Raw genomic sequence first — 13,219 nt, 5'->3', positions numbered from 1 at the left:
AGCCTCCTTCATGCCAAGAGAGAGATAATGCCAGAGAGTAAAGTGCTACTCCCTTCCCTTGTTCCACCTCCGTATTCCCCTACTCTCACAAATCCCCCATATTATTATTCCCTAGCCCTTTTTGCTCCTGCCCATCAGTCACGGCATTGTGAGAGACGTGTCGCGTGACCACTTTGTGATAATGTGGCAGTGGGGCGAATCAAGCAGCACCAAACTTGACGTGAGCGGTACCGAACGATGGCACCCTGGCAAGCTCATCAACTTTGTCTTCATGCCCAAGCTCATCAGAATTGCTTGCACGAATCCCTCTTTCACCCTCCACGTTGCCGCAGCCTGCTCACGCCATTGCCCCCTTTGTTTTTTTTCTCCTTTTTACATTATAATCCCCTTACCAATGTAATTAGGGCGGCCATTTTGGTCTTAACTTGGGCAGCCACACTTGCTTTGGGCGGCCAAAGTGCCATGCATTTGGTATACATATCGGTGATCAAAGATTTGCCAAAGCTTTCATTTGCCCTTTGCTGACATTATCATCGCGATTTTAACTACCCATATCAGCATCTCGTATAATGCCACATGCCTTTGAGATGCAAGTATAGATGATTCTTTTTGCCGGAAGGCATTCCCTTCACCTTAGATTAAAACTTTTATGAGTTTATTTGCAACAACCATATCAGAATCTAGCAACCTTTAATAACAATATCGTCTCGAAAATCAAAAATCAACCAGCTCAGTCGTGCCAGCAAACTGACATCGGCCTCAAGCCATATTATCTCATCAACTCAGAGTCGGTCTGACAAGCCTGTAAATTCCTTTAGACTTCTCAAGCTGCATAGAATACATACAAACCATGCTGAGGCTGTAAAATTCCCAGAGGCCACACCGACCGAGGCGACCAAACCAATATGGAATCGGTCCCTGGTGAAACTTAAACTACTAATATCTTGGCAAGCAGACCTCCGAATGACAATTATGAAAAGATCGACGCTCTCCACAAAGTGAGCACTTTGGATCCATGCATTCACTTCTTCCCTGATCCCACATCTGTAGTTACCAAAATCCGGTACAGATCTGCAATCAATCCCAACTTCAAACTAGCATAACTTCTTCATCGTAGCTCCAATTGGTGAGTCATAAAGACAAGCCCATAGAGCACCTTGAGCACTGTAATTCTAATCCATAAAATCCCATTGTTTGTGACTTTAGATATACCCATTTTTAGCATAAAAAACATAGGTTTTGGCCCCTTAAAGCCGCATTTGGTATACATAAAGCTTAAAACTAGCTTGCTATCAAGCCATGATCACTGATCAATAATCAAGTAGACTTTAATCAAGCACAATGTGCATCCTTCTTATAATTTTCCCATCATGGAAGCGGAGCTGAACAACATCCACCCCCTCTGAACCTGCACAGCCTCCGGTCTGTGCCAACCGGTCTTCACTTAATCAACGTTATTAAAAGCATCATTAGACACATCGTCCGATGCATACATATCCTTGTCTTCTAGAGGTTGATCTGAATTGAGATGTTCAAGAACAATCTCACTTTCTTGCTTCTTGAACAACTTAACCCTTCTGCCACCAATAGGCACCGTGAGCATAGTGCCCTCAAGCTCACATAACTTATATGTCGCATTAGCAAAAGCATAAAGCACCACATATGGTGCATACCATCGTTTAACCGGCTTACACATAGAAATATATTGTTTCTCCAGGCTACTATCATAAACAAGTACCCAACTTTGATAGCATGAGGTTGTAGTCTATGCTTTCCACCAAATGCTGCTTTATTCTTCAACCTTGCCTCCTTAAGCTTCACTTTAGCATGCTCGTCGATATCTTCTTGACACCTCTCAAGTTGGCAAATATGCAAAGCAAGCAAGTCTTTTGTAGTCATGCCTTCTTCCCATGGCATTATAGTCCAAGATATAACTGCTTTCTCTGTAGGCATAATGGGTGTTTGTCCACGCATCAACTCGAATGGCATGAACTGTGTTTAGTACGATCAGCCCATAAAGCAAACGGTAAGAGCTTAGGCCAATCACCAATATGCCCTTGACATGCCTTTTCTAAGACTTTAACAATAGGCAGATACCCTCTTTCACTTTTTCCATTCCCTTCTGGATTATATATTGTAGTGAGAGCTAGTTTATGCCCAACCAAGCAATCATGAGCTTCATCTGCATCTAGCTCCCCTCTATCAAGAGTAATTTTACCAACACATCCATACCTAGAAATCACATCTTCAAGCAAGAACTTTCATACTGAACTAGTAGCTTTGGTACGCAAAGCTCTGCCTTCAAATTGGTTAATTAGATCTTCTCTGGCAAGAACAATATACCTCATCTACCACACTCCTACTGGCATTGTAATAAGGTCCACCACCCACTTGTAGTGCATAGCTACTGGTGGATAGGTGGGATGCAATTCATCTCAATGTCACACATTAGAATATTGTTGGCATACTAAGCATGTCTTTACAAATCCAGCCACATCCTTATAGATACCCTTCCACCAGTACCAGTCTTTGATCTGGACAAAGGTTGCCCATACTCCTCTATGTCCAACCCACAAGCTCTCATGAAACTCTTTATAACATGTTGTTGAGTCACTTTATCACAAACAACCCGTTGCGGTACCCCTCCTAAATGCTTTGGCTGCTTCCATAGATAACCATCCTTCAGAAAATAGTTGTAGGCCTTCTTTCTGATTCTTTCATAATCTTGGTCAGTCCATCCTTCTTGCTTGGTTAGAGTGCTTAGGTAGCGGCCAAACCAAAGCCACTCTCCCTCGTAGAACTCTTCAAAAAATACTTCAAAAATATGAGCAATATTACCGCAGTTCGCATGTAGATAAGAAGATGTATAGAAATTCAAGCCAACATCATCACTCGTGGTAAGCATCTCTTCTTCATTTTCAAATATAGCCCTTGATAACATATCTGCAATAGGATTATCTCTACCTGCAATATGATAAAATTCAGGGTTAAGAGACTTAATATAGGCTATCCATCATAGCACGGCAATGTCTGGTGTAGAGCAATTGGCAATCATCCCTATCAATGGCAAGCAATCTATCTCTACCACAACTGAAGCTCCAATAAAATATTCTTTATCAGACCTTAGAGTAGTAGCAACACCCCAAAGTTCTCTCTTAACCTGTGGGTAGCCTCGTTGATGAGCATTGAGCACCTTTGCTCCAAATCTAGCTGCATACCTATGTCCTTCATCATCATCTTGACCTATAGCCCACCCAATACCTGTCGGGCTAGTGTCGATTGTTAAGATTATTGGCCTTCCACATTTGTAATCAACCTTCCTCAAGGTAAGAGCCTTGAGAAGCATTTTCTTTAGCTTCCTGATATCCTTCATATGGATTTCTTCCCAAATAAACCTCTTTCCTTTCCTTAGCAATAGATAAAGCACCTCTGCAACATGAGCCAAATGTGGCAACCAAATAAGGTAGAATACACATGCACCCAGAAACCGACGAACTTTAGTAACTGAAGAGCACATTTCCTTCATCTTTTAGATAGCTTCAACTTTAGCTGGACTCGGCCTTCTACCTTCTAGGCTGCACATATGTCCCACAATTAAAACTTCTTTAGCACCAAAAGTTGATTTTTTCCCTGAAAGCATTAAGTTAATTTCTTCAAGCCTGGACAAAATAGCATCACAGTCAGCAATATGTTGAGCAACAAACTGTCGGCGGCACCCCTTTGATCTCTTACCTCATCTTTTGATCCTTCCTTGCATCCTTTAATTGGTAGATCATCAATAAAAGGCATAGTAACATGAGGAATATTGTCCCTTAATATCTTATTCATGTCGTTCATCATATGAGCTACAAAATTAGTAGCACCATGTGGCAGAGTGCACATCCTTACCAACCCAAGAAAGGTGTATGCATCGTAATAAGATCCTTGCTCTCCAAAGCGAACTGAAATTGATCATATCTAGAGTAAAGATAACCCATAGAGTAAATTGATCTACCTGCAAATGCCTCATCAAATTCATCTACGATTGGGCCAGTACCCACATTGCCGATTTTTACCTTGTTAACCGGCTGCATGTCCTGTATGAACCTTAATGTACCATTTTTCTTTGGAACAGTGAACCATCAATTGGAGTATGGCGCATATGATGGCTCCAAAATTCCCATTTGTATCTTCTCATTAAGCAAATTGATAAGCTTTGGCAAGTGAGCTTTAGGAATTGGAATGGGACGTAAGCTCCATAGCATGTGAGGAGCAGTGAATATAACCATAAGTGAAACAACACTTGGATCCACACACCCAATCTCATTTACCGTGTTTTTTGAGCATACCTTGAAAACACTTGATTTCCTCTTTGTTGAGAAAACCATCTTCTCCAATCTTCAGCTCTGCTGTAATGTCTCCTTAGTGAATTTATACCCAATGTTCTTTGGATTCCTGAGCATAGGCTGTCGAGAAGCTTATTTGATCACCCCATCACTTCCTTCTGGTAGAGGTGTAGTCACTGGTGTCACTTTCTTTATAACAGTCTTGTACTTCGTCTCTACCTGTGCTTCAATTGCTTTACCCAAGTCGTCCTCAATATGCATAACTGCCTTGTATATGTCCAAGTCTTCATACATGTCCATTCACTGCACTTTAACAACTTTAGCTCCACTTTGTAACCTGTATTTCCTAATATCCTCAAGTTCTGACATAGTGTCAACATAAGAAATCTCTTCGAAGATTCCTAAAATCACATCATCTGGTTCAAGCACAACACATCCTTGCAATTCACCTTGAATACTTGAAACATATAGTTTCTCCCACTTAGGTAAATCATTAAATTTTTTGTAAGATACTGAACCCTCAGATGTCAATCCCAAACATATTGTTTCTCCAACTTAGGTAAATCATTAAACTTTTTGTAAGATACTGGACCCTCAGATGTCAATCCCAAAAATCTTGAAGAGAAGGTTTCTCTTTGTGAGAACTTCTCCTCACTTGTGACACCATAGTCCCTCTTTATAGTGGCACCCCAAGAAAATCCTAAGCAAATATGTGTTCTTTGAGCTCTTTGCGTATCTTTGGCATTGGACGATCACATAAAATGTCTTGTTCCTGGCATGTTCAACACATACAGTAAAAAATTGAACAGCTTTCTTACCATCTCGGCTTCAAACCTTGGCATAGGCCAAGCCATCGTCTAGCACCTTGGTTTTTATTTGCACAGCCATAATCAGTGGCTTGTCCCAAAATCAGTGGTTAGGAGGAATGCTCCTGTATAAAGAAGTTTTGCTCATCACAGACATCCCCAATAGTTACCTTGACGGTTGCACATGCACCATAAAGATCACCTGGAAGCATGTTGGCAGCTCGTATCCGCCAACCGTGGTCCACATCAATAGTCCACTTCCCCTTCTAGCGCAAACTCTTTGCCATAAGATTGATTTTTGAACCATGGTCTATAAGGGCTAAGACTCAATGTCGCCAAGATTTACCACAGTTCCAATCGTTTCTCTTGCCCAATGAGTCCTCAAAAAATGCCTCTTGGATATAGTTTCATCGTCTTCCCCGTCATTAAAATGCACGTTTCTTACCTCGAGTACAATCGGGTTTAAAACCACCACAGACCTCGACTCTTCTTCTTCAAGATTTGCCAAATATTCTTCATAATCATCCAAAATTGCTTTAATGTGTTGAATCATCTGGCTCTTAATTGATTCTGGTTCTTACTCACTTGGTATCTGTCGCTTCCTTTTGATAATATTGATGATCTCCTCATGGAACTTGCGCTTGGCAATTCCGAGAATATCACCCGATGTGAGCTCCACTTTACTATTCAGGATACGCTCTTTGAAAACCTTCTTCAGATCTGTAGCCAATTCAATATCAGATTTAGGCTTATACGAGGGTCCCTTGGGCTTACCTTGCTTTTTGTCCTTTGGTGCCTCCTCCATAACCACTTTGAGAGCGGGCTTAGGAGCAAGCCCTTCCTCTTTCTTGTTGTTGGATCTTGTTGCCCTTTTTGATGTCCCAACAACATCTTCATCCCTTTTCTTCTTCTTTTCCACCATAGCCTTGTTTGCTTGGGAATTAGCAATAAATGCATATACTAAGAGAGAATCCACTAAATCTATCCACCCTGTGGTTTTTTGAATAGATATTCCTACTTCTTATAGTTTCCCATAAGCTACCTTACGTGCTTTAGCTGTCTTCAAAGCATAAGGCCATAATTGACCCTTTGCACATGCACCTTCATCATCTCCCTTCTCGCAGACCTACAGTCTATACGTAGCAGCTTCTACAAGAGCAACATTATGTTGCATCTCTTCCACTAAATTTTTCATTCCACCCCTGCCAAAGTTCAAGCGAAGCATCTCACTTGTTGCCTTGAGATGAATCTTTCTGTCTCTCCAAAAAACCACATTTGTTTTTGTAAGCTTCATCAAATTCATCACACTCCTTAACATACCTATGGTCTTCACTATCGCACCACATGCATCAATTATCCCAACCTTTGCGTGGTGATTGCTGCTTGGGCTCTGAAATAGACCCCTTTGCAACTAATCCTTCCAGTTTAACAGCCTTTAAGTTCAAATTTAGCTCTTGTATACCTTTCACCAGTTCGTCGAGAACTGGCTCCTCCACCTTTGGGTATTGTAGAGGATGGCTTCTCCTTAGTTTCTTCTTCCACAACATCCATGACGTCGGCCACAATCACCTTATCAACTCTCTTCTATCGTTTCACTATCATGTTTATCGCTTCAGTGACTATCTTCCAATCAAACGTTGCCATGCATTTTTTGGATGAGCACAAAGTCATTAGTAGACCTTGCTAAAAAGCTTGCTAGCTAGCCTCATGTATTTACGTGTACATAGTGCTTTGAGTCTTGGGAGTGACCATGTAAAAACTCATGTACAAAGGTTTGGTTTTTTCGGGCTTGTGTACTGGTGTTTTGGGTTGTTTGAGTCCCCAATTCAATAAGTATTTTCAGTCGTGCTTTATAGCTTGTGAATCAGACTTGTACATCATGAGTTATGTGCGTCCAAAGTGGGTGTTCTTGACTTAGAAAGTGTTTGTATATGCATGCAACAAAGGAAATTGGGTCAACTTGATGATCTAAAACTAGAAATTTTGAGATTTTAAATTTTTGGAGATAGCCGAGAACTAATGGGCTCCGAGCCGTGCTTTACGACGTCACATTTTGTGGGCCAGAGCAGTGCACTATGCTCTTGGGAAGTTGGTCATGAGAAGGGGTCAAGCTGGCAATTTTATGTGGAAAGGAGGGAGTTGGAGAGGTGTGGGACGAATGTGCCATGTGGCAATGGGATAATCCCACAAAGGGGAGCTTGAGCCCAAAGCAAAGGGTATAAGGAGGGGAATTGGTGCCCATTAGGGGTGTATCAAAGGTGAGAGGAGCTCTCTTGGGAAGATGGTGCATTTTTTGGGTTCCCACCAGCATGTCCAGGCGCCTTGTCACCTTTTTTGTTCCCCTAGTCACTTACCCCACCCCTTTCCTTGGCCAAAAAGTCACCGGTTGCCCATTTCATACCCAAAATTGAGCCCTAAAAAGGACCAATTAAATGGAGCCTTGTCAGCTAAGGAGAGAGAAGAAATATCTTGGGATAAAATATAAGAAAAGCCGCCATTATTATAGCTAAATTCCCTACAACACTTGTCCAGAGAGCTCATTTTTTAGCAAAAGAGAGTATAAACCCGACTTCGAGTGGCCATATCTCTCTCATCTTTTATCTGTTTTTAGCCTATGGATGCTCTATGGACATCTACTTGAGACAAGCTACATAATTATGTCCTTGGTTTCTCATAATTCCAAGTGTGCTTCATGCTAGAAGGGTTACAGGTGGTTTCGACGGTGCAATAATTCTTCCTTCTGACTGTGTGACTCATGCAAGGCTATGGAGGCACTTGTTTTCCTTGATGTTTGCATGCTAACATCATTTTGGTGCCCCACAGAGGAGTAAGTGCTCATGTGCTCAATTCTTGTAAAATATGTCTATTCTGCAGGTAGAGAATGTAAAGGGGATGTCTATTCTACAGGTAAAGGGGATGTCTTGTAAAATATGTCTATTCTGCAGGTAGAGAATGTAAAGGGGATGTAAAGGGGATGTGGGTCCTTATGGACAACCGCCTATGTATGTGCAAATTGTGGATAGCACTTGAGGTGGTCATGTAATTGGATTGCAGCCTTTGGAGGGTCATCAGGTTTTGTGAAGCCAAGCACTGGGGTTCAGGTTACCCACTGTGAGGTGAATTAGGTATTGGAGCGATCATCGACATCCCTTGAACTTACAACATCACATGTAAGCGTTTTTGTGGCAATCGAACATGGAGAACGAGTTTCCACGGTTTCATGGATTGCCTAATGAGAATGCATGGACTTTTATTGAGAAATTGGAGGTTAATTGCTTACTGCAAAATATACTAGATCAAGCTATATTGTTGCGGTTGCTACAACACATTTTGCAGGATGAGGCAAAAGTTTGGTTACAAAATTATGAAGAGGTGGTGCAGGCACAAACTCTAAGGGTGATTTTGGACTACAATCGTGTGAAGTAGGAATTTCTGGCACAATACAGTAGCATTGAAGTACGTGATGAAGTTTGGCATGAAATTTTGGGGTACACTCAGAAGGCCAATCAAAGTGTTGATGATTTTGTCATGCAGTTTATCCGTTTATGGGATAAATGGGCCCGAGCTTTGGGAAATGAAATCCCTCCATCCATGTTAAAGAAGGACCATTTTGTGGCAAACTTTAAGAAAAGTCTGAAGTTCAAAGTTGAGCTGAAAAGGCCCGCTACCTTCAAGGAAGCAGTCATTATTGCCAGGGTCAAAGACTGGAAAGCTCAAAGACTCAATGAGTATGGGCAAGCAGTCCAGGTGCAAGGTAATGGTGGCCAAAATGAGGGAAATCAGGCAGAGGCTGAAGCCCAACCTGCTCAAAGGGTTGCAAACACTGAACAGTTGCAGCAAAATATACAAGACATGATGACCATGATGCAGGAATTGCAGCTCAGTGTTCCTGGAGGTGGTCGTGATCATGGTAGAGGAATGGCCTAGCCATATGAAGCTCAGCCTTATGCTAATCTGGGTCATGGACAAGGTGTCTTAAAGCCACAAAGGAGGTTCATCCCTACCTGTTATAATTGTGGTGAACTTGGTCATATCAACACTTATTGTCCAAAGCCAACAAGGATGGGAGGTGATATGTTTCCACTCTCAACAGATTCCTAACAGGGTTAATGATTATGGATTGGATATACGGGGAGATCAAGGTATTGAATAGGAAAATCAGGCCTTGACCTCTAGTGGTCATGTAGGTGTTGTGCGAGTTGAAAAGAAAGAAGCAAATATGATCCCCGTAGGCAAAAGAGAGAGGGAAGGCTATGTTGCTCTAGGTCCCAATAAGAAGAAGGGGAAAGAGAAAGAGGGTGAAGATGCAAAATTTAAGAGGAAGAGAAGACCTCGTGGACAGTTTGAAGTAGTAGATTTACCTTTGAGAGAAGGCCAAACACCTTCCAATTTAAAGGAAGACCTGATTCGGAGGAAAGTAGATTGTACTTTTTGGATAGTTGATGAATACGATGCCCAAACTTAAGAGGCAGTGGAGAAATCATTAGTGAATGCAGAGAAAGAGTCAAAGCATAGACAAGTCAAAGTGTTGGCAAGAGTTACCCGACATTTATTCTGTGGTGAACGCTTGGTACAAAGGTGTGAGCATGGGAGAGGCCTACATTGATGGAGGTGCTCAAGTTTGTCTGATCACACAATCATGTGTTGAGAGACTGGGTCTCATCACATGCGGAAGCTCTGCGTTCAAGATTCAACTAGCAAACCATGCCAAAGTGAAGTGTTTGGGGCTGATTAAGAATTTGGAAATTGAAGTCTTTAACATGAAGGTTATAGTAAACTTTCATGTTATATCAGTTGGCCTGGGAGCTTTTCCTCTCATTTTGGGACGACCTTGATTGAGAGCTATTGGTGTTGTGCAAGATTGGGGCAAGGGCACAATTTGTGTGTATGGCAAGAAGGGTGAAAAGAGGGTGTTTGATATGACTACCAAGCAACCTTTGGCACTAGAAGATGTGAGCAAAAATTATGAATCTGAAGTCACGAGTGAAGACGGTTCTGAAGATTCAGGAAGTAGCACTACTTCTAGTTCCAGTGATGAGGGTGAAGTGTCATTCTTGTTGTTGCATGAGGAGAAGAGAGAAATTGGTGAAGAATTGCAAGTGTCAGGGGATATGAACACTTCGAGCCGTTTAGAGTAACTTGAGGAGTTGATGCAACCTATACAAGAATTGCCAGTGAAAAAGGGGTTGATTCAAAACATGTTGAGTATTGATTTGGCACAAGGAGAAAGAAGAGAGTACTTAACAATGTTGGACAGGTTTCCAAATCTTTTCATCACTTCCTATTAAGAAATAAGGGGTTTTGTTGGAGATTCTGTGAAGATTGAACTAGTCGAAGGAGCCAAACCAATAAGACAGAAATTAAGAAGGATGGGTAAGAAGAAAATGAATGCTTTAAAGGAAGGAGTGGATAAACTTTTCGATGTAGGGTTCATTGTGCCAATTGATAATGCTGAATGGGTGAGCCCTATAGTGGTCACTCCAAAGAAAGATGAGCGTTTGAGTGTTTGTGTTGTTTATAAGCCATTAAATGGAGTGACCAAGAAAGATCCTTATCCCTTACCTTTCATTGATCAACTTCTAGATGCAGTGGCTGGCTTTGAAAGATAAAGTGTCTGTGATGGTTATTCAGGGTATTTCCAACTTATCCTTGCTCCTGAAGTCCGGAAAAAGACTACTTTTATCACTCCATGGGATTGTTTCTGCTTTTGTTGCCTTCCTTTTGGGTTGAAAAATGGACCTGGAGCTTTTGACAGAAAAGTGGATTGAGTCCTTACCCCGTTCCTTGGGAAGTTTGTCAAAGGGTTTATAGATAGACTTCTGTGTATACAATTCGAGGAAAGATCATGTTCGGAAGCTTGAAATGACTTTTGCAAGGTATGATGAATGCGGGGGTCAATTGAAATGTCATTTGGCGCAGCCAAGGGTGAAGCTTCTTGGACATGTGATTTCAAAAATGGGATTGAAGAAGAGCCAAAGAAAGTAGAAGCCTTGTTATTACTGTCATCTCCAAAGGATACAAGACAGTTGGCCACTTTCATACAGAAGGTTAAGTATCTGTCTCGATTCATACCTTTGGCATCACAATTATTGTATCCATTGCAACAAGCGGTTAAGAATGATCCATTGGAGTGGACACGTGATTGTGAAGATGTGTTTAACAGAGTCAAAGAAGTTTTGAGTACACTACCATTATGCAAGCTCTTGACTAGGTAAAGGAGTTTTATGTTAACCCATCAGTGGGAGATGATGCCGTTGGGGCTATGTTGTTGCAAAGAGGGAAGGAATCTCAATATATGAAACCCAGGCACTTAATTGAGATCCCAACTTTCAAAACTCTACTGTGGGCTAATGATCTTAACTAGGGGTTGCAAAATTTGTGGACGGCGGCCATCCTGCGACATCCTTTCTCGCCCACAATGCTCTGTAAAGAACTCAAGATCCGGCAGTGCAGAATCGAACCAACGCTTCAAAAGGTGAATTGAGGAGGGGGTCAACCCGTGGAGGTAATTTAATTTCCCTATGTCCCTTGGCCTTGGGTGTTTAAGTGGGAAAAGAAGAACTCCACGAAGCCATGGCATCGTCTACTACATGCGCCGAGGAGCAGGGGAGCAATAGAGTCCGCCACAATGCTCGGATGTGGTCATCGCAGAAACGGAATTTTCTAGTCTTTCTGATGCGCACCCGTCAAGCCTAGCCTCAGCCAATTCTGTGCACATCGACCTTGGCTCCTTCCCCCCTCCAAGGGTTGTTACCCGCAATGTTCTCCGACCATTCTTCCTCTCGGCTCTACAGGGACAAATGCCCATGGCCATACCTTGCATGACACCTTGTCCACGACCCAAGCTCACCCACAGAGAGAGAGAGAGAGAGAGAGAGAGAGAGAGAGAGAGAGAGAGAGAGAGAGAGAGAGAGAGAGAGAGAGAGAGAGAGAGCATGCATGCAAATTCATGCAAAAGTTGTAGCTTCTCCCTTCCTCCATAGCTCCTTCCTCCACCGCTCTGATACCAGTGAAAGGTAGAGGGGACTGGAACATGCTAATCTCCACCTAGCCATGCTCTATATAGGCCCTTGGCCTGCTAAACATAGAGACCCCCTTGACTGCATGTCCTTCTTGGCCCTTGGCCCTGCCCGGTCCTACCCTTGGCATGACAATAATAGTCTTACATAGTGCATGAACTCACCATGGAGAAGGTTGTTAGTTCTTTGTTGACTGAAGAGATGAATAGGAAGAACAATGATAGTGGGAAAGGATCTATTGCTCTTAACATTTGTGGTAGATCGCAGTCAAGAAAAGAATTTGTTGAAACAGGAAAATCAAGAAGAAAATCTTGTTCTTATTATAATATAGAGTGTTACTATTGCAAAAAGCTTAGTCATATACAAAATATTGCCTTAGATGGAAGAGAGAGCAAAAGAAATCTAAAGATAAGCAAGTTCAAGACAAAGGTGAATAAGAAGCTTTGTTTGTGAAGATTGAAGAAGTCAATACAATGGAATTACATGGAGATGTGTTGTCCTTATCCTCTCTTGACTATGATGTTTTAGTTGCAAGTTCCACTACTTCCTCTCATAACAATTGGATCATTGATTTTGGTGCATCATTTCATGTTACTCCATGTAGAGAATGGTTTCTACTTATAATGTTTCAAGGAAAGGTGTCATCTATCTTGGAAACAATTATGCTTGTGACATAGCAGGCATTTATGATGTGCAATTGTGGTTTGCTAATGGTTGTAACTTCACTTTGAAGAATGTGAGACATGTTCCAAAGTTGAACATTAGTATGCTTAGCACTGGGAAACTAGATGATGAGGGTTATCATACCTCTTTTGGAGATGCTTCTTGGAATTTGTCAAAGGGTTTCAAACATGGAGCTCTTTACACTCTACATGTTGCTAGTATTTAAAAACATGTTATATATATAGCCAAGTAACCAAATATCTATTTGTGGCATTGCCAGATTAGCCATATGAAAAGCAAATGTAAGCATTGTCTTGTTTGGGTTATTACCATGTATTGATTATTCTACCGGTAAGGTATGTGAGTGTTGTTTTTATGATGGCAAACAAACAAAAATTCCTAATAA

This window comes from Adiantum capillus-veneris, chromosome 9 (genome assembly GCF_014529385.1).
Source record: "Adiantum capillus-veneris isolate H3 chromosome 9, ASM1452938v2, whole genome shotgun sequence".
NCBI lineage: Eukaryota > Viridiplantae > Streptophyta > Polypodiopsida > Polypodiales > Pteridaceae > Adiantum > Adiantum capillus-veneris.
Note: the sequence above shows the minus strand (reverse complement) of the source record.